Source organism: Trachurus trachurus (assembly GCF_905171665.1).
Source record: "Trachurus trachurus genome assembly, chromosome: 4".
Lineage (NCBI taxonomy): Eukaryota > Metazoa > Chordata > Actinopteri > Carangiformes > Carangidae > Trachurus > Trachurus trachurus.
Window position 1 is genome coordinate 1,277,726 of NC_139898.1, and position 19,797 is coordinate 1,297,522.

The window sequence follows — 19,797 nt, forward strand, 5'->3', positions numbered from 1 at the left end:
GCTCCGCAGCTGCAGCGGCTCCTCACACAGGCAGAGCCCGTCTGCAGGCCTCCTTGGCCGGGCGGGCGTCCGTGCTCATCGCGGTAGAGAAAACCATCGCTAATAAACATACCCGCAGGTTTTTTAGACGTTTACCGCTGTGTGGTTAGTCTATTTAGCAGAATGTTGGTCTCATTGATGAAATCTTGTGGCAGTTGAATTAGTTTGAATGAAAAGTGAAGCTGTGAGAAGGAGGAGGAGAGGAGGAGCAGTGCTGCGGAGCTCTGTAGTCTATGTGCACAAATCACCACATTTACATTAATAAATAACTGTTTTATAATGAACTGACCAGTCTGCATATATTTTTAATTTATTTTATATATTTATTTTTGCATTTTTATATTACATGTTACATGGTTACAGTAGCCTACATGGCAAAGACTACTCTATACCATCTTTGGTTAGGGTGAGACTAGGTCATGGGCACATTTCATTACACAATGTAGACTGGTCAGATACTGGAGATCTGGCAATTTGCCTACTGCAGATTTAGCTTTTGTTTGCATACTACATTTTGGCCAAATCAGTATAGGTACTAGTAGTAGACATCGTCATGGTAACGCAATGCTGAGGGAGTGGTTCATTTGCATTTAAAGGGAGGGGCCACTGAAACAGACCGTTTTGCACAGCCCTGTTTTTGAGAATGCTGTGATGTTTGATCTTTGGGGTATTTTGACCGAAGCACGTCACAGACATGTCTTTAAGACACCCAGGAACTATTTTAGTTTGTGCAAAAAGGAGCATAATAGGTCCCCTTTAAGAGAGCCCTTAATATGTGTAATCGTAAAATAGGTCTAAGTAAGACAAAGCTTAATTAAACACTAGAAATGTAATGGCCAACAAGGTGCTCTGGACAAGGCTCTGAACTCTTCAGAGGAACCTGGGAACTCATCCTCCACCTCAGTTGCCACAATCTGAGCTGGACAGACCATGGACACCCTACCAACAAAACCAACTGGTCGCACGCCCCCCAACGAGACTGGAGCCCCGGCAGTACGAGGGACATAGGGAACACGGTCATAATAAGGTTTCAATAGACTTACAGGACACACTTGAGTCTTTTCTCTGCGTTCAGGGGTGGAAATGAGGTAACCCAACTCAGACACCCGTCTCACTACCTCATAGGGACCCGAGAATTTAGCTTGCCAAGGAGAAGTGACAATCGGCAACAAAGCTAACACACGGTCACCCACACGGAACACTGGACATCCAACACGCTTGAATGAATGAATGAATGAATGAAAATGTGTTTATTTCGGTCAGGTCATTCAAAGTTAAAAGTCCAACAAAACAAAAAATCAGTTCAACTAGAAAAGAGCCGACCGAAAAGGAATAGGCTGAAGCTATCACTTATTCTCGCCTACCCTTCCTTGACCCTTACATGATCAACTTCATCAGATCACATCATTCAAAACATCAAACAGAAATAATATTGTTTTGCACAATATCCCAAAACATAATTCCATAAAAGTGTCAGTTACGTCAACCACATCTCTCATATTTATCAAATACCTTTTTCTTGAACAAACGTTTGAATTCATACATTGACCGGCACATTTTCAAATCATCGTCTAGTGCATTCCATATATTTACACCCCTTACAGAAATACACTGGTCTTTTATTTTAGTCCTGGACTTTGTTTTTTCCATCATACGTTTCCCTCTGAGCTCATATTTACATTCCCTTTTTTTAAACATGATTAAAATGATTACAATTTTACAAGGGGAGACAGCTTCATTTTACACTGGGGAGACGACAACTTCTGACGGGGCAGCGGCCCACGCATCAGGGACCTCACAGCTGGAGAACACAAGAGCGCGGGTGCCACTACCTGGTCACTTGGGTGCTGACACAGACAACAGGTCCTGATATAAGCAGCAACATCCCGCTTCAAGCGCGGCCAAAATAAATGTTTCAAGACCTGACCATACGTCCTCCTGACCCCCCAGTGGCCAGCATCATCATGTGCCACCCTCAACACAGCATCTCGAAACTTAACGGGCACCACGACCTGGGGCCTGTTGTTCGAAAGTAGAATAAAGATATCCAGGATAAGTGGGAAAGCCAGGTTGGACAAAGTCTCCTAAGTCCATCCTGGTTTAGCTGGTTGTTGGAACGCCGAGCCAGGCTGAGGAGGAGCAGCTTTGTCAAGCCAGGTGTAACTTATTCTCTCGTCAGTAGACCACAGAGATTGATCACAGATTCACCGATGAGAGGACAGGTGTGGCCACTTTCCTCCAATCAACAGCGGATCTTGACGCAAGGTGACACACCTCTTAGAAAAAAAAAGAAAAGAAGCACCACTGCTGTCATAAAGCTCAGAGAGAGCGCGGTGGACAACTGCGGACTGATTGAATGTGGAAGTAATCCAAAACTATAATCACAACTTTCCTTTCACAAATGAACAGTTGCTTTAATGCCTTAATGATGAGCAGTGGAAGTTGATACATTGCACTCATCTCGTATCATCTAAAGTAAAGTTCATACAGCACAAATACAAGTGGCCAAAAGTGCAACAGGTGAAAATTAATTAAATATAAGAACATCATGCAGTCTGGTGCTTCAATAAGTTGCTGATAACAATGTTCAAATGAGGTGTATAAATTATTTGAAAGGTGCCTGCTCACACAATTTTATTCTTGTTTTCTTCCCTCAACCAATATTTAGCCCAATGTATTTTGTAACATATTTTATAAAAATAAAAATAAATCTATTGCTATTTTTGCTCCATTGCTTTTTATGAGAAGCCATGTAGTACTAGTGGTCATAAAAAATATCATAGATGGGTCACAGATAATAAAATAGTGAGTATTGACTGAAGAACAGTGTGCACAATTCTGTGCTAATGTGTTTTACAGATTTCACAAACCATCAGACATATATATGCCCTTCATCTGAAGAAGCAAGCAGTGCTGGCAGACGCAACGATTCAGTGTGAGAAGCACATGAATAGGCCTAATTATGAAAAAAGAAAAGAAAAAGAGCCTAATAGGCTAAATATTGTAAATGTTTCATGTTTTTTAATTATTGTATTTTGTTTGTTTAGAAATCAGGCCAATATGTACATAAGAACATGGAATAACTGTATGAAACACGTGGATTTCTGATCAGAGTGACTGCTGACTTGACAGATAAAGACAACAGAATCGACTAAGCCTGGCTGTTAGCCTGGTCTGGAGCAGGCTAGCTGCAGAGAATAAATCACCATAGTAACTTGACCAGGATAAAGGTATCCAGCTTTCGAACAACCGACTTGAGGCTAAATTCAGCCAGGATAACCAACATATCCTGGCTTAATCCCTTATCTAGGTTTCGAACAACAGGCCCCTGGAAAACCGGGTCGCCAACAAAGCTTTCACTGCGGGAAACACTCTTCCTCAACGGAATGCCATTGTGAACAACGTAACCCGAGCTCTCACCCACATCTTCCACAGGGAACACCTGCTCAAAAAGAGCACTCAGAGACGGGTCAGCTTGTTGTTCCGCCCTCAGGTCTCCCAACAAAACCGAAAGAGGAACATCTGACATAGAAAATGCAACCTGCTCCGACGCGCACGCTGGGACAACCCGCTGAACATTCAGCTCACCTGTGTCCGGACATGTCCTGACCAACGAATCAGCAGAAACAGGAGGCGGTGGCGGACCCTCGGCCCACACACGGGACCCTGCCACGTCATTACCCAACACGAGTGTAATGCCTTCATGCGGCAGTGCTGGACGCACGGCAACAGCCACCTGGCCCTGAACGAGGCCTGAAAACAACTGAATGTTGTGCAGCGGGACCTGCAGAATTCGCATGCCGACACCCAACACAGGAACAGTGAGCCCAGTATCACTCTTCTCTGAAAAAGGCAGCACCGAAGCCTGGATAAAGGAGTCAAACGCAGCTGTGTCGCGCAAGATTTTTACAGGCACCTTCTCCTCACTTCCCACCAAAGAGACAAAGCCATCAGACACAAATGGTGCAAAAGCATCAGACACACCAGGTGAAACACCTCGCTGCAACATCACATTACACACACGAACCCCAGGCCCCACTGGCCCTGACACGGCCATACACGCACTCCTCACGTGCGTCATGGGCTGCTTAGCCTTAGCTTTCAAAGCATAACAATCAGCTTTCCAGTGACCCTTCTCGTGGCAGAAGTTACAAACCTTCTCGGCACCTCTTACGCCACGATCCCTCACATCCACTTTAGGCTGATACACAGGACGACACACATCATCCTCGTCAAAACCAAACCCACGAGCGCGCCCCTCTCCAAAAGAGCGTTTATGCGTCAACACATAGTCATCTGCCACTGAAGCAGCTTCAGACACACGTCTTACCTTAAGATCGTTAATGTGTTATGCAATACTGTCGGGTATGGAATCTTTAAATTGCTCCAAAACAATCAGCTCAGCCAGTTCCTCAAACGTCTCAACTCTTAGCGCTGCACACCACCGCGAAAACTGACCCGTCAGGTCACGAGCAAACTCGAGGTGCGTCTGCCTCTCCACTCTCTTCCATGAACGAAAGCGCTGACGATAAGCCTCCGGCACAAGCTCGTACACTTTCAACACCGCAGACTTTACACACTCATAATTCTGGCCATCAGCCACTGACAGAGCAGAATAAGCCTCTTGCGCACGGCCAGTCAGTGCGCACTGGAGCATCATCGTGCGGGCTGACTCAGGCCACTTCCTCGCTTCGGCTACTCGCTCAAACAAAGAGAAAAAAGCTCCCGGCTCTTTCTCATTAAATTTAGGCAACAAACGAAGATTACCCAAAACATCAAAACCGCCAGGCGACTCAGGTGACGGGGACGCCTCAAAAGAATCCAACAATCCCACCGTCTTTCCACTTTTAATCAAATCCAGCCTCTGCTGCTGCAGTACAATCTTAGCCTGCTCTGTTTCACAATGCACTCTCTGCAGGGCTAATTCTTCAGTCCTGTGCTTCAGTCTATCCTGCTCCAGTTGCAACACCAACAGTTCTTTCTGTTGCTCAAACGTGAGATTACCAGACCCAACCTGTGGAGCCAACCTCTCCACCCTGGCCGGGCCAGGTTGCGCAGACAGCACACCCAACTCACACAACTTAGCGTGCACAATACCTTGAATAGTAACACCCTTCACTCTTTTATCAGGGATCTCAATACCATAATGCTCCGCTATTTTGAATAGCTGCTCCCTCGTGCACTCATCCAATAACTCCTCCGCTGGAGCCTTGACAAAGTCGGCCACACCAGCCATGGCAGCAAACCACAGAAAAGCCCAAAAAGTTACACCTCTTAATAACAGGAAAAAGCGAGCGACAGCACCGTGATCACGCGGTCAAACAAGACCGCAAGCGGAACACACAATCCCCACTCACTAAACTGCCTAGCCAAAAACTACATAAGCTCACTCACCCCTAGTCTTCATGCGGCTTTGCGGCGGGTATTTACGCACCACGGACATGCTCCCGAGACAAAGCTCTGACCGCTATCACCACAGCACTAGTAAAAAAACAAACCCAGCGAAGCCCAAAGGAGCAACGCTGCTACAGCCTAGCAGGGGAAAATGGCTCCATGACGTGGTGTGACCACCGGCTGACACTCACCTTACCTGTAGTTTTCCTGGTCACGTCCTCAGCAACTTAACACGACCACTTCACAACACCTCTCACCTTACAAACAGTAGCTAAACCTCGCTACTCAAAGCGCAGGCAACTCGTAAACAACAGCCGAGTCGAAATACTACCAACGCTGACGTCGCTCGCAGCGCGGAAGCCGACGAGTCCATTCATAAATTCACTGATCGTAGTAGCCACAAACCATGAATGAACCGGGCTGAAAACACGAGTTAACGAGCGGACGAGCCCCCACTTTTGTCACGACCCGGCTCTAGGCCGGACAAATACCACGAAACGTAAAGGTGAAACAATAAACTGACAATTTATTAATGTAACAGAATGTATCAACTAAACATAACCACAACAAACGAACAAAGGAACACGAGGGGCTGTGGCGGAGCTGCACTCTGCTCTCCCTCTGGAGCCAGGTGAAGCAAGGGAAGAGGAGGGGGAAACGAGCCTCGCGGCGCCTTTCCCAGTAGCTCGCGAGGATTAATAGCAACATTTGAAAACTTGATTGGTCACTCGGCAAACCTGCACCTATATCCAGGATTTTCCCTGCCTATGGCGCCGCCTTGGTTGAAGCGTGTGCACGCATAGGGCTGTACAGATGTAACGTGTATGTGCGTCATGTGTGCTCACAACCAAAGCGACGCTGTAGCGGGCGGCACACAGAGGAAAGATCTCAACTTTTTGGGAGGCAGCAAGCGCACCGCATGTCATGTGATAAGAACCCCCCCCCACCGCCGCCGCCGCTCACTCTCCCCTTCACACACGCAGTCACGCACACAGCAGGCAGGTCTACACACCCTTCTTCTCACTACGTGAGTTAGTTGTAGACTAGTAGTGCATAACAATATTGTCGCTACAGTAGGCTACGCATTAATGTTGGCTGTCTTATTATTAGCCATTAACGTTATCAGGCAGGGAGACCAAACGTCCTCTTTTGCCCGCGGACATGTCCACTTTTCACGTCCTGTCCGGGGCGTCCGTTTAAAAAAAAAAATGAAATCATGAATATGTCTGGTGTTCATTGTTTTTCACGGGATCGCGCATCGCGGATCCTCTGACGGATTAAATTACCAGATGCGTTCCGACGCACGGGGGCTGAAGCCCGGACCCGGGGCGTTAACTCTCGGTACCGGCCCCTTGAGAACTGACATGTAGGAGCCCAAACAGATCCATGGTCATGTAGGAGCTCAGAGGAACAGACAGACAGCTGCTTCAGAGCACAGTAGAGAGGCAGGTGTGTGTGTGCGTGCGTGTGCGTGTGTGTGTGTGTGTGTGTGTGAGAGAGAGAGAGAGAGAGAGAGAGAGAACCTACACCCCCCCCCCCCCCCCTTGAGCACTATAATACAAATTGATCCAATCATGTTTTCATCTGTGTTTTTTTAAAATTTGTATTCAAAATAGAAAGGGACAGCAGCAGACAAATGAGGCCAGAGTGTGCGCAGGGTCAAGTGCATCCGTGTCAGGGTCAAGAGCATCTCTATCAGGGAGAGAATCAGAGACAGATAGACAAATGGGTAAGCAAGGAAATAGAGATGGATAGAACTGTCAACTTAGTATATTAGGATGTCCAATCATGTTTCGATCTATTTCTTTTTTCTTTATTTATAATATATATTTAATGTAGAGGATGGCAGCAGCAGACCAAGGAGTCCAACCAGAAGGAATGCAGCAGAGACAAGAACATCTGTGCCAAGGAGACAACCTGTGTCAAGAGGACAACAAAGGTACAAGAGAGGTTACAGGGAGTCCTACAACTTAGTACAGTCCTGGGGTCTCATTTAAAAAACTGTGCGTAGGATCAACCAAACCATACGTACGCATAGGTCAGAGTTTGCTTAGAGCTGCGCACATTCTCCCATCAAGTTTGTTTTTTATAGATCACAACCTTGGCGTGAAAAGTCACGTACGCCATTTTCAGGCCCGTTTTGTGCGTACGCAACGGTTATAAATGAGACCCCAGATAACTTAGTAGTTAACTTAGTTTTTGCCAGGCAAGTTTGCTCTTTTCATATCCTCCACTGCATAACTCCTTACACCTGTGATGTCTCTCTCTTTGTTTTAGTGTGTGGACATGGCTGCTGGACTCAAATATTTCAAGGCTGGGGTAACTCAGGACCCAGCCCGGCCCAGAGCAACATTTTATTACATTGTATTATCTTCATTAACGTGCATAGGACGTGCATCGTCCTCCTTAAATTAAAATAAAATTAAAATAAATAAAATACACATTTGGTCCCTTTTTTTCACAAATCCAAGGTGGCAACCCTATCGTGGCGCTGCAGCTGAGAGCAGCAGAGTTTCCTCTGCTGCAGCTGATCAGCTGACATGTGGTCAAGACGAAGCTACAGAGTAGACCTGTCACTGTCACAGGTGTCTCTCATCTCATCTCATTATTAGGCTATAGGACTTCAACCTCAGAGCTCTGTCTTCAGACTGTCCTGACCTGTCCCTGAACACCACACATGGACAACATGGAGCTGCCTGTGTGATTGGTTACTGAGTTTATTAATGTTTACATCAGGCTGCGTTCAACCAATCAGTTTATGCTACTGTGATTTATGTAGCCTAGTTAAATACAGTAATCATCATAGTGTAGTGGCAGGAAAGACCATTTCATGTATCAAATCTATTGTGTTGATCAAGTCAGAGGAGAAATGTTTGGGGTGTTTTTACTGTTCCTAAATGTAAAAATGGGTTACATTGGACCCTCAACATTATTTAAAGGTTAAATAACGTGTTACTTAAACATTTTTACCAGGTAGGCAATAAAAAAGTTCTACTGGATTATAGTATTAGAAGAAAAAAAGCTCTTATATATATATATTTTTTTTTCAAACGGTGTGGCATCGGTACGGTATCGGTATCGGCCGATACTGCACAGCCGGGTTATCGGAATCGGTATCGGGGGCCAAAAAATGGTATCGGTGCAACACTAACGGGCATGGATATCATTATATCTGTGTTCCTCCGTGCTGTGCGTGTTTAAAACCGGGGTGAGGAGCCAGCGTCTCAGGGGGTATCCACTGTCACCTGCAAGGCAGAAAGTCATTAGTTATGTCGGTTCCAGGGTGCCATTCCGAAGGGTGCCATGCCGCTACTCCGAATGTTTACTTTAATTTGTCGGAATGCCGACCCTTAATTATTTATGGGAAAAGGGTGCCATTACGAACCTGAAAGAAAGGGTGCCATTCCGAACCTGAAAAAATCTTGAATGGTTTACGGCACGGAGTAAACAAGCCTAATTGCGGTGGTAGCGTAGTGGTCAGAGCATCTGCTTTTGACGCGGTGGATCAGGGTTCGACTCTCGGGGGAGATACATATTAACTGCGATTTTATTGGCCTCTACCTAACCTTTTTACTAAACTTAACCAACTCCTTTCTACATTGCCTAAACCTAACCAAAGCACAGAGCAAGGACATTTATTTTCAGCAGGAGTGCCGCGGCTGCATCAGACCATGGATGTAATGCATCAGACTCGCACCTGGGTGAAACTTTGGAGGCGGAGGGGCCGGTCGGGCGCTGTCCCCGCGGCGCGTCGTGTCAAGCTGGGCAGGAAGTCAAACCACGAGAGAATCCGGTCAATTTTCAAAATAAAACACATTCGGAACGGCGGCCCCTCGGGAAGTTCGAAATGATGGACCTTCGGGAATTTTCGGACTGGCAGACCGTCGGAATGGCGGTCGCCCCCCCAGTTATGTCAAGAATCACAATGTAACATTTTTCCTCTCTTTAAAACTCACCTAGAAGCCAGCCATCCCGCGCCTGCCTGTAGCCTGTTCCCTACACTACTGTGCGTCAGAATGAAGGAATCATGTGTTGAACCAGGCCAACGTGCCACTATGTTTGTTAAGATCATATGGGCATCACATATGACTTGAACGTTTATAGTGTGCACGTGTTTTCGGTTTACGTAAACAAACTCATTTTCAGATGGAGCCCGTATAGCAATATGAGTGCAGTCAATTGCGCCGATTACGTTTGGGAAACCGGACATTGCTGCAAATTGCCTTTTAATCTCGGCCTGTTCTTCCACTGTGTAGGGAAACCTTATGTATTGACTGCCCATAAGTATGATGCCATTTAAAACGCTAGGCATTATGGCACTGAGGGATGGCTGTGAAATACCGGATCTACAGGGTGGAAAACAAAAAACAAAATTGAGCCAATTATGCTTAAATGTGAAATTAAGTTCTAAGATGTAGCTATATGAAACACTTACCTGTCTGCCAGTTTGCGCTGGAAACAGCCGGTTGCCAGGAACCCCACAGTAGTGAGGACCTGTGTCTGCACCGGGATAGCGTGGTTCCTCCGTGTTGCCCTTTCTAATGCTGGACCCAGTTCAGCACATAGATCCAAGAGCATAGAGATATGAGATATAGAACACGGCATCTACGTTTCTATATCTATGGGTCAAAGGTCAGCATAATGAAGTTCACACATTTTGGGGCTGGTTTTAAGGTGATTTCTCCCCACAATTGCACAATATGCAAAAAAAAACTACAGTAAAATGTTACCAAATTGGTACCAGAGGGAGAGCGAGACGTCAGCAACAATATGCAAAAAAAATGAGACACACACATATGAAGGAATTATTGTGAGGTAAGGTCAAAGGTCAGCATACTGTAACTGTATTTTATTATAGGGCTGACTTTAAGGTGATTTTTCTCCACATTTCTACAATAAAATGTTACCAAATTTGTACCAGAGGTAGAGTGAGACGTCAGGAACAATATGCAAAAATGAGACGCACACATATGAAGGAACTGATGTGAGGTAAAGTCAAAGGTCAGCATACTGTGAATGGCTTTTATTATAGGGGTCGCTTTAAACTAATTTTTCTCCACATTTCTACAGTAAAATGTCGATGAAAGGTGATTTTTCTCCCCTTTACGGCAGTGAAATATAACTAAAAAGTTGACTCATCTTGGAAGTGATTTTCCTCCACATTTCTCCAGTAAAAGCACGTAGGCTTTATGTATCTTTCGGGACCTTCACTTTGCTCGAGAACCGTGCCTACCGTATTTACTCTAGCGCGCGCCCAACGAAAATCAAACAGCGGCTCACTTTACAGCAGTAAAAAATAGGGGAGGACAGGAGGGACACCAGTCCACTGCGTCATTTTATTTTCTACTAGTTGACTACTTATCCCTACTTTCTTCTAGGCTATTCAATGAAAATTAACAAGTAGGCCTAAAATTATGTTGTTTTTAAGAAATAAACAAGTAATAAACAAATTATAAGTATAATTTGATATGACCAAGACACCTAAAAACAAAAACACGGTCGTTTTCATCAATTTACAAGCAGGTGGGCAACACACATACATTGGAGTGACTTGAGTTTTCTGGGCGCTTTTGCAATACCCATGTCCTGCCACTCGGGGTGCATTTATTACAGTTCATACCGGATTATTCCGGTGTAGATCTGTTTATTCTGGTTTATACTGGTTTATACCAGTTTATCCCGGATTATTCCGGTCTAGATCTGTTTATTCCGGTTTATACAGATTTATTCCGGTATACTGTTTAGATCGGTTTATTCCGTTTTATACTGGCTTATTCCGGTTTATACAGGTTTATTCCGGTTTATTCTGGTTTATACCGGATTATTCCGGTTTATATCGGTTAATTCCGGTTTAAATCAGTTTATACCGGTTTATACAGGTTAATTCCGGTTTATACCAGTTTATTCCGGTGAAGACCAGTTTACTCCGGTTTATACAGGTTTACCCTTACCACGGGAGTCAATGGTGGTGTCGTTACTCTCTTTTCCAGTGCTCTAGTCCCTTAGCTCGTCATTTTACGTGTCTTAGCCAATCATAGATCAGCATGAAAAAAACCTAAATGCATTGAGTGAATGGAAGGAGATCCCGCCCCGAGATGAGGAGGACAGAAGCCCTCCGTCCTCGGTCCTCCCTAGAGCACTGGAAAAGAGAGTAACAACACCACCATTGACTTCCGTGGTAAGCTTTGCGCCCCGAGTGGCAGGATATGGGTATTGCAAAAGCACCCAGAAAACCCATTCAGTCCAATGTATGTGTGTTGCCCACTTGCTTGCTTTAGGTGTCTTGGTCATATCAAATTATACTTATAATTTGTTTATTATAAAATGTAGATTGAAACATTAATGTAGATTACTGTTTTTTTTTACTCGCCTATGTGTTAATATTTATCTGTAAAGGATCCTCAATGATGCTATTAACGTGGGTGATCTATAAATGTCCTTACATTATTGAAAATACCACACTTGCTCATTCACCAACAATGCAGAGATGTCAGTTCTTGAGCGCTTTTGCAAAACCCATATTCCGTCATCAGGAGGCGCTTCCATTGAACCAATGCGTGTCGTTACTCTCTTTTCCAGTGCTCTAGTCCTCCCCATACAGTGGATTTAGTGGATTTTCTTCCATAAAAGAGCAATATCATTGACTTTTGGGCCACATGTGGCATTTAGCTGGAACCTCTGGCTGAGATGTGGCATGGCAAAACGTATGAGTGCTGAATCATAACCACATAGCCTACGCATTGCCTCCAAATTTGGAGGGAATTTTTCTTCTGGTACAGTTATTAGGGCCACGGGGCAAGCGCACCTAGCACTGGCCCCTACAGCTATTAAATAGCTTTTGTACAGCCGCAGTCAGCGCCGCCCACTTTCTGTTAGGCTATAACTCAAAACAAAATAATCTCAGAACAACTAAATTAATAACATGGCCGGCACAAAAAGGTGGCAAAGTTGATGAGTTTTGTTTTATTTCACCGGACCATGACAATGCTGATAGTGGCAAACTGACAACTGACGCTTTCTCTCTCTGTGTGTGTGTGTGTGTGACTCACAGTCTCTCAGTTGGCTCTGTGAACGGTATTGATAACCTAGATAAATAAGTAGAAATAGGTAGAAAAGTTGCTCCTGTGTGCCTCTTGCTGTAGTGTTATTAATAATTGCTTTTTGCTGTTGTCAGAATATTCAACACACTGGAGCTACTGCTCGCTTCTCATTGACTTCGAAAATTGTCCAGTACCCAGGTATTTATTTCACAGTCACACTGGTTGAATTTTTGACTAAAAAGTTACTGAATCGATTTGAATCATAGGCTACCGTGCCTGATCGTTACATGAACTAAGATCGTCCTTGAATCGTATCGGCAACCACAAATCGTGATTCGAATCGAGTCGTTGTTAAAACAAACCGTTACACCCCTACAGAAAAGATTCACACTCAAAACATAATGTAGACACTTCCTTTTCTGTCCCTTTGTGGTTGCTTGATTCACTTCCTATCATTAAATGTCGACTGTGTGTGACTCAAAGTGAATATTATAAAATTATTGGGAATAACTAGTGTGATTCAAGTTAGCCTATTATGTAGTTAGCTTTTGAACCTAAAGCAGTTTGGGGCATAAAAGGATAGGCCTATAAGTGATTTTAATTTATTTATTTTACTGTCATTTAGTGATATTTAAAGCAGAAGTAAGCGATCCGGTGGTTTTGGCTAACTTCCTGTCAGCCGATGGAGTTAGCAGTCCCCACCCTCTTTCCTACGTCACCACATTCACGCGCATCCCAGGGTTTCCGTTGTCCGGTAATTACCGGACTTTGACCGTTAAAATTTGCCGAAGTCCGGTATTTTCAAACCCCGCCGGTCAAAATGACGGGTGAAAATATTCCCTCATAAAAAATAAATAAATATATATATATATATATAATATAATATATATATAATATAATATAATAAATAAATATATATATATATATATATATATATTATATTATTATTATTTTTTATATATATATATATATATATATATATATATATATATATATATATATATATATATATATATATATATATATATATATATATATATATAAAAAATAATAATAATAACAATAATAAAAACAGACAGACACACACACACACAAAGTGCCCGCGATGTGTGGAACGAACATTTTTCTATTTTCATGCGGAACAAAATTTGTAGCACTTGTTTATTCAGTCTTGCAAAGCGCGCAGTACCTACAATAAAAACAACAACGTGAGCGGAAAGCGAGAGGGACAGGAGAAATGTCGAAGCAGGCTAACTTAAAAAACTATTTTCTGAAACAAAATGTTCGTTCAAAGTAGACGGATGATGAGGCTGAAATCACGGAGGCGGCGGCAGGTGACGAGCCTCCCGCTGAGAAGAAAGAAGAAATCTCGGTTGTTCCAGCCTGAATGGAGAGAGAAATATCCCTGGCTGAGGTATGAAGTTGTGGATGGAAATGAAAAAATGTTTTGCTCACAATGCGAGAAGTCAGGCAAGAAGAATGGATTTACGAGAGGATCAACAAATATGAGAAATTCATCTCTCGTTGAGCACAGTCAATGCAATGATCACATCGTTGCGGTCAGCTTATTGTCACAGCAAAAGACAATGGAAGCACACTGTGAGAAGGCTGTGGAAAAAAATAACAAGAAGTTGTGCTCTCAGCTACAAGTTGTCTTTTATATGGCCAAAAATGTCGCATGTCACCAGTATGAGGGATTGACTCAGCAACATCGACATGTTGTCCTGACACAATACCATCTGACTTTTTAAAACTATTATAAGCTCTGTCCAAACAGATCTGCAGCAAATAATAAATTGCTCACTTCAATCAGGCACGTTTCCTAAACCCCTGAAAGTAGCTGCCATCAAGCCACTCTTAGAAAAGAGAACATTGGATACTACCATTTTAACCAATTACAGACCCATCTCAAATCTTCCCTTTATAGCCAAGATCGTTGAGAAAGTGGTTTTTAATCAACTCAGCAACTTCTTGAACTCCAGTGGACTCTTTGACAAATTTCAATCAGGCTTCCGACCTCACCACAGTACAGAAACAGCTCTTATTAGAGTGTTAAATGACATAAGGTTGAACACTGACTCAGGCAAGGTGTCAGTTCTGGTCATGTTGGATCTCAGTGCTGCGTTTGACACTGTGGATCACAGTATACTGCTGGACAGGTTGGAAACCTGGGCAGGACTCAGCGGGACAGTCCTAAAATGGTTCAGGTCCTACTTAGAGGAACGGAGTTATTTTGTGACCATTGGTAGTTATCAATCCGATCGAGTGGCTATGACATGTGGAGTTCCTCAGGGGTCAGTCCTTGGACCCCTTCTGTTTAACCTGTATATGCTGCCTCTGGGTCAAATTCTACAGAACTCTAATGTCAACTATCATAGTTATGCAGATGACACACAGATATATCTTGCACTGTCTCCAGATGACTGCAGTCCAATAGAGTCATTATGTCACTGTTTAGAGCAAGTCAAAAATTGGATGAGCCAAAATTTCCTTCAGTTAAATCAAGAAAAAACTGAAGTCATTGTTTTTGGAAATAAAGAGAAGAGGGTTGCTGTCAGTAAACACCTTGAGTCACTGTCTTTAGAAACTAAAGACCAAGTCCGAAACCTTGGCGTGCTGATAGACTCAGATCTGACCTTCAACAGCCATATCAAATCAGTCACCAAATCAGCCTTTTATCAACTGAAGAACATATCCAGAATTAAGGGTTTTATGTCCCAAACTGATCAGGAGAAGCTGATTCATGCTTTTATCTCCAGTAGACTAGACTACTGTAACGGTCTTCTGACTGGTCTCCCCCAAAAAAGCATCAAACAGCTGCAGCTCATTCAGAACGCTGCAGCTCCAGTTTTAACCAGAACAAAGAGATCAGATCACATCACCCCAGTTCTTAAGACCTTACATTGGCTCCCAGTCAGCTACAGAATAGAACCCTCAGGTCCTGCTACAGAAAAAATTTGATTCTCCTGTTAAGGCCCAAAAATGGTCCCGTATTTAACACCACACCACGTCAAAGTAAAAATAGGTATTACAATAATTTTTTTGTTGTTTCTTAGGGCAAGGTGTCTTCTATTGAATGATGTGTAATTTTATCAATATTTTTTATAATTTAACCCTTTCATGGCCTGTTTTAGTGAGGGACCGCTGATGCCAGTCAAAAAAATGTTGAAAAACTGAAATAAAATAATAAAAAATAAAAATAATTTTATTTTCTTCAATTCTTTTGAGAACAGTCATATATCTGCCTTTGAACAGAGCCAACGTTGACTTGTTTGCTTAAAGTTTGCTGGAGCTTTTTTTTCGTTTTATATGACCATGTACCGTACAGTTTTTTGTGACATGTCGGCTAAAAGGCATGATCACGTGACTTCCGGAAAAAAGCATGACGTCATAATACAAACATGACGAGAGGAGAGTTGAAAGACCACCATACTTCTTACTGGACCTCAATCGATCAAGGGAAAGTGGTATAATCTGATGTTTTAGATCGGAGTTTTGAAAAAAGCGTCAAATCTCACAGCGGTCTCCTTCCTGCCTCTTACCCGGGCGGCGATGCACCATTCCCGGGGAGCGCTCTGGGAGGACCCGCTCTCTGGTTCTCCGCGCCTGGAGCTTCTGGGACTGCTTCTGGTTTTATAGCTGGTGCTTGGACATGATGATATTTTTTTAACTCCAGTCAAGTCCCACTGCACCAGGACACACACACGGACCCCCCCACACATGAATGCACGCGCACCGCGGGCACGCGCGTCCATGGATTACGTTATTACAATGCAACTTTTGGAATAAAAGATTTAGGATTTCTTTGCAATTTTTGACAAGTTTTGAAAGCTGATCAAATCAATACACAATATCACAATATAATGAAAACTTTCAAATAGCTAGATAAGACCCGAGTAAAAAAAAAAAAAAAAAAAAAAAATCAGGTCGGGAGCGGTAGATTCCAGCAAGGAGGAGAAGCCCAAAGAATGCCCGGAGCTCGGTCACATCAAGCACCGACCAGGTGCGGCCCCGTGCCTGGCGTAACCCCTGGAGGTTTGTGTTTTGCAGGATCATGGCAACCATCTCATCGGTCAGGAATAAATCAAAGCAGGCGGATCCTTTCCCCACGAGCAGGCATAGCGGGTCGGTCCAGCCGCGGGAGTGATGGGTGGATTATACCGGTGCGTCTGGTCATCCACACTGGACCACTGAAGCTTGCCGGACTTCAACAGCCAGAGAGAGAGAAGAGAGAAGCCGCCGGGTAAGCCGCCGGGGAAGCCGCCGGGGAAGCCGGGAGGGCTCGAGCCTCGCTCTCGCTGCTGCTGCTGCTGCTGGTGCTGCTAACCGGGCTGAGCTGGGACGCCCACTCGAACCCGGGTCCGGGCCATTCCTCCACTGAGGGACATGACTCGGACGTATCGGTGGTGGACGGAGTGGAGTAGGAACAGACGGAGGATTTCTCGTCAGACTCCGAGTCGCTGTCGGTGGCCGCTCGGCAACGCCTGCTCAGCGGGGCTGAGGCGCTGGGTGACGCGGGGGACCAGACGACCCTGGATCTACGCTGACTCATGATGGTAGATTTGAAATTTTGAAATTAATTTCTAGCCCCCAGACATGTTATTACACATGCACGATTCAAATAATATGCGTGGGGGGGGGGGGGGGGTGTTATCATCGTGTGTGAGAAATGTCAGAGGAGGGCAGAATTTTGACCAAAATCACTGCCTGCCCTTTGCAAAGCCGTTACCATGGTAATATTCGTGATATTTCAAAAACAGCCCAGAAACCTATATTTTGACTTCCCCTGATGTGAATCAAACCATAAAAATAGGAAAATAATCTTTCAGGGAAAAAATAACCCCCAGGTGAAAATGTGCGTTTTTCGCGTTTTTCAATGGAAAAGATAGGGACCATTTTTGGTCCCTAGCAGGAGAAGGGGTGCCGATGCTGTACAGGGCGCATTTTAAGACCTAGACAGCTGATCTTCTAGGAGCATCAGGTGCCTCGGAAGAGTGACTCCTCTGCATCCTACGAAGGTTCTAGCATGATCACAGCCAAAATGACAACAAAAATAAACTTTTTCGGGACCAAAAAAAGCCCCAACAGGACCTGAGGGTTTTAAAGTTCTGCTACTGGTTTACAAATCACTAAATGGTTCAGGTCCAGAATACATGAATGACATGTTAGTAGAGTATAAACCTAGTAGAGCTCTGAGATCTACTGACTCAGGTCAGATAGTGGAGCTCAGAGTTCAAACCAGACATGGTGAAGCAGCATTTAGCTGTTATGCTGCACACAAGTGGAACAAACTACCAGCAGAACTGAGATCAGCCCCAACTGTAAACACTTTTAAATCCAGGTTAAAAACATTTCTCTTTTCACGTGCTTATAGCTGAGAACTTAAAACTTTATCTATTTTCTTTTATTTTACTTTTATTTGCTCTTGCTTTTAACTCTGTTTTCAGTGTTTTGTTTGTTTTTATTCTGTCTTATGCTTCTTCTTTTTTTAATGTTTTGTCTTTATGTAAAGCACATTGAGTTGCCTTGGTATGAAATGCGCTATATAAATAAAGATGCCTTGCCTTACTGGGAGCGGTTAAGGCTCCAGATTTTGTCACGCGTGATGGCATTTACCGGCACAGCGACTCCGTGGATGACATGGAAAAGGCACTAGAAAGTGTTGTGATTAATCAGCTGGATGAAAAGCTAAAGGGGAGTGACTTTATTGGAGTTATTATTGACGAGACGGTAAATATTACCGTGGACAAGAAACTGATTATTTATGTCAAACTGGAAGAAAATGGGAAAGTTGAAACACGTTTGCTGGGGAATTATGATGTGCACTCCGGGGACGCACAGTGCATATTCAACAAACTGGTTGAGGTGCTCCGCGAGAGGGATGTGGAACTGTCCCGTGTCATCGGCCTGGGCTCAGACGGAGCTAGTGTAATGATGGGGAAACGTGCTGGAGTCGGTGCTCTTCTGAGGAGAGAGAGCGCGTTTTCCATTCAGGTGCACTGTGTTGCGCACCGAGTGGCACTGGCCGCGCAAGATGCTGCAAAGTCTGTGGACCAGATAGGGGCCTACAAGCGCACAGTTTCGTCTGTGTACTCCTTTTACAAGCACTCAGCTAGCAGGACCAATCACCCCCGTAAACTGACAGCAGCGCTCAGTGATGAAGACATGACAAGCCTAAAGCAGCCCTGTGCAGTCGACTGGGTATCATTGCACAAGGCAGTGGAAAGCATGAAAAGTAACTGGCCTGCTCTAGTGATGGAGCTAAATGAAGAGGCAGTAGGAGGAAGTGCCCAAGCCCAAGGCATCCTGGGTCAAATCCAGCAATACAGCTTCATCGCCTTGACCCACACACTGTCTGATGTGTTACCTGTGATGACCAAACTGAATATGGTTTTCCAGAAAGAAGATGTAAATCTGGCCACAATCAGACCAATGGTTAAAGCATCAGTTGCGGTACTAACACAGTTACGAGATGCGCCAGGTCCAGAAGAGGAGCGGTTTGAGGCGGAGTGTGTACACAACATGGATGTCCAAATGACACACGCAAGTGACCGGGCCGTGCAGGTTTTCAAAAAGACCAGAGCAGACTACATCAAACACCTAACAGATGCGCTACACAACCGGTTCCCTCAGGATTCACTGGATCGACTGAACTGCTTTGATGTCCTTCTGAACCTCTCCCGATACCCACAGAGAACGAGTGGTAAGTTAAAGCAAATGTGATTGACTGAAATACCTTTATACACGATCTAATCATCATCATCATAACAAAAATAATGATAATCAACAGGCTGTATGACAAAAGAGGAGTGTAGCTATTAAAAATAAAATGCCATAGTATATATCGGCTTATTTATTTTTTAAAAAGTTTTTTTTATTTATTGACGTTTCAATAGCCTACAGAGAAAGAAAACCACTGATTAATTATTGCTCCGTCCTTTTGCTCAGAGCTTTCGGAGTATGCGGAGCCAGCCATCGAGACATCATTGGTCATTTTGGGAGAGAAATCTCACGTGAGGACGAGTCGGCTGCAGCAGCCCCTCTCATCGATGGCACAAATGTTAAGAGGGATGGCATTGCTGTCATGTCAGCGCTCCGTGGGTACAGAGGCTTGGACTTCAGAAAAGGCTGTGAAGTTCTGATCCAGGATTTTGAAGACATCTACCCTGAGTGGGCTAAACTGGCAAAAATAGCTGGGGTCATCCCTGTCTCCAGTGTTCCTGCAGAGCGAGGCTTCTCTCTGCAGAACCGAATAAAGACGGCTCAGCCAAGTCGTCTGGGGGAGAGCAAGGTGACGCGGCTGATGAGAATCTCCAGCTGTGCG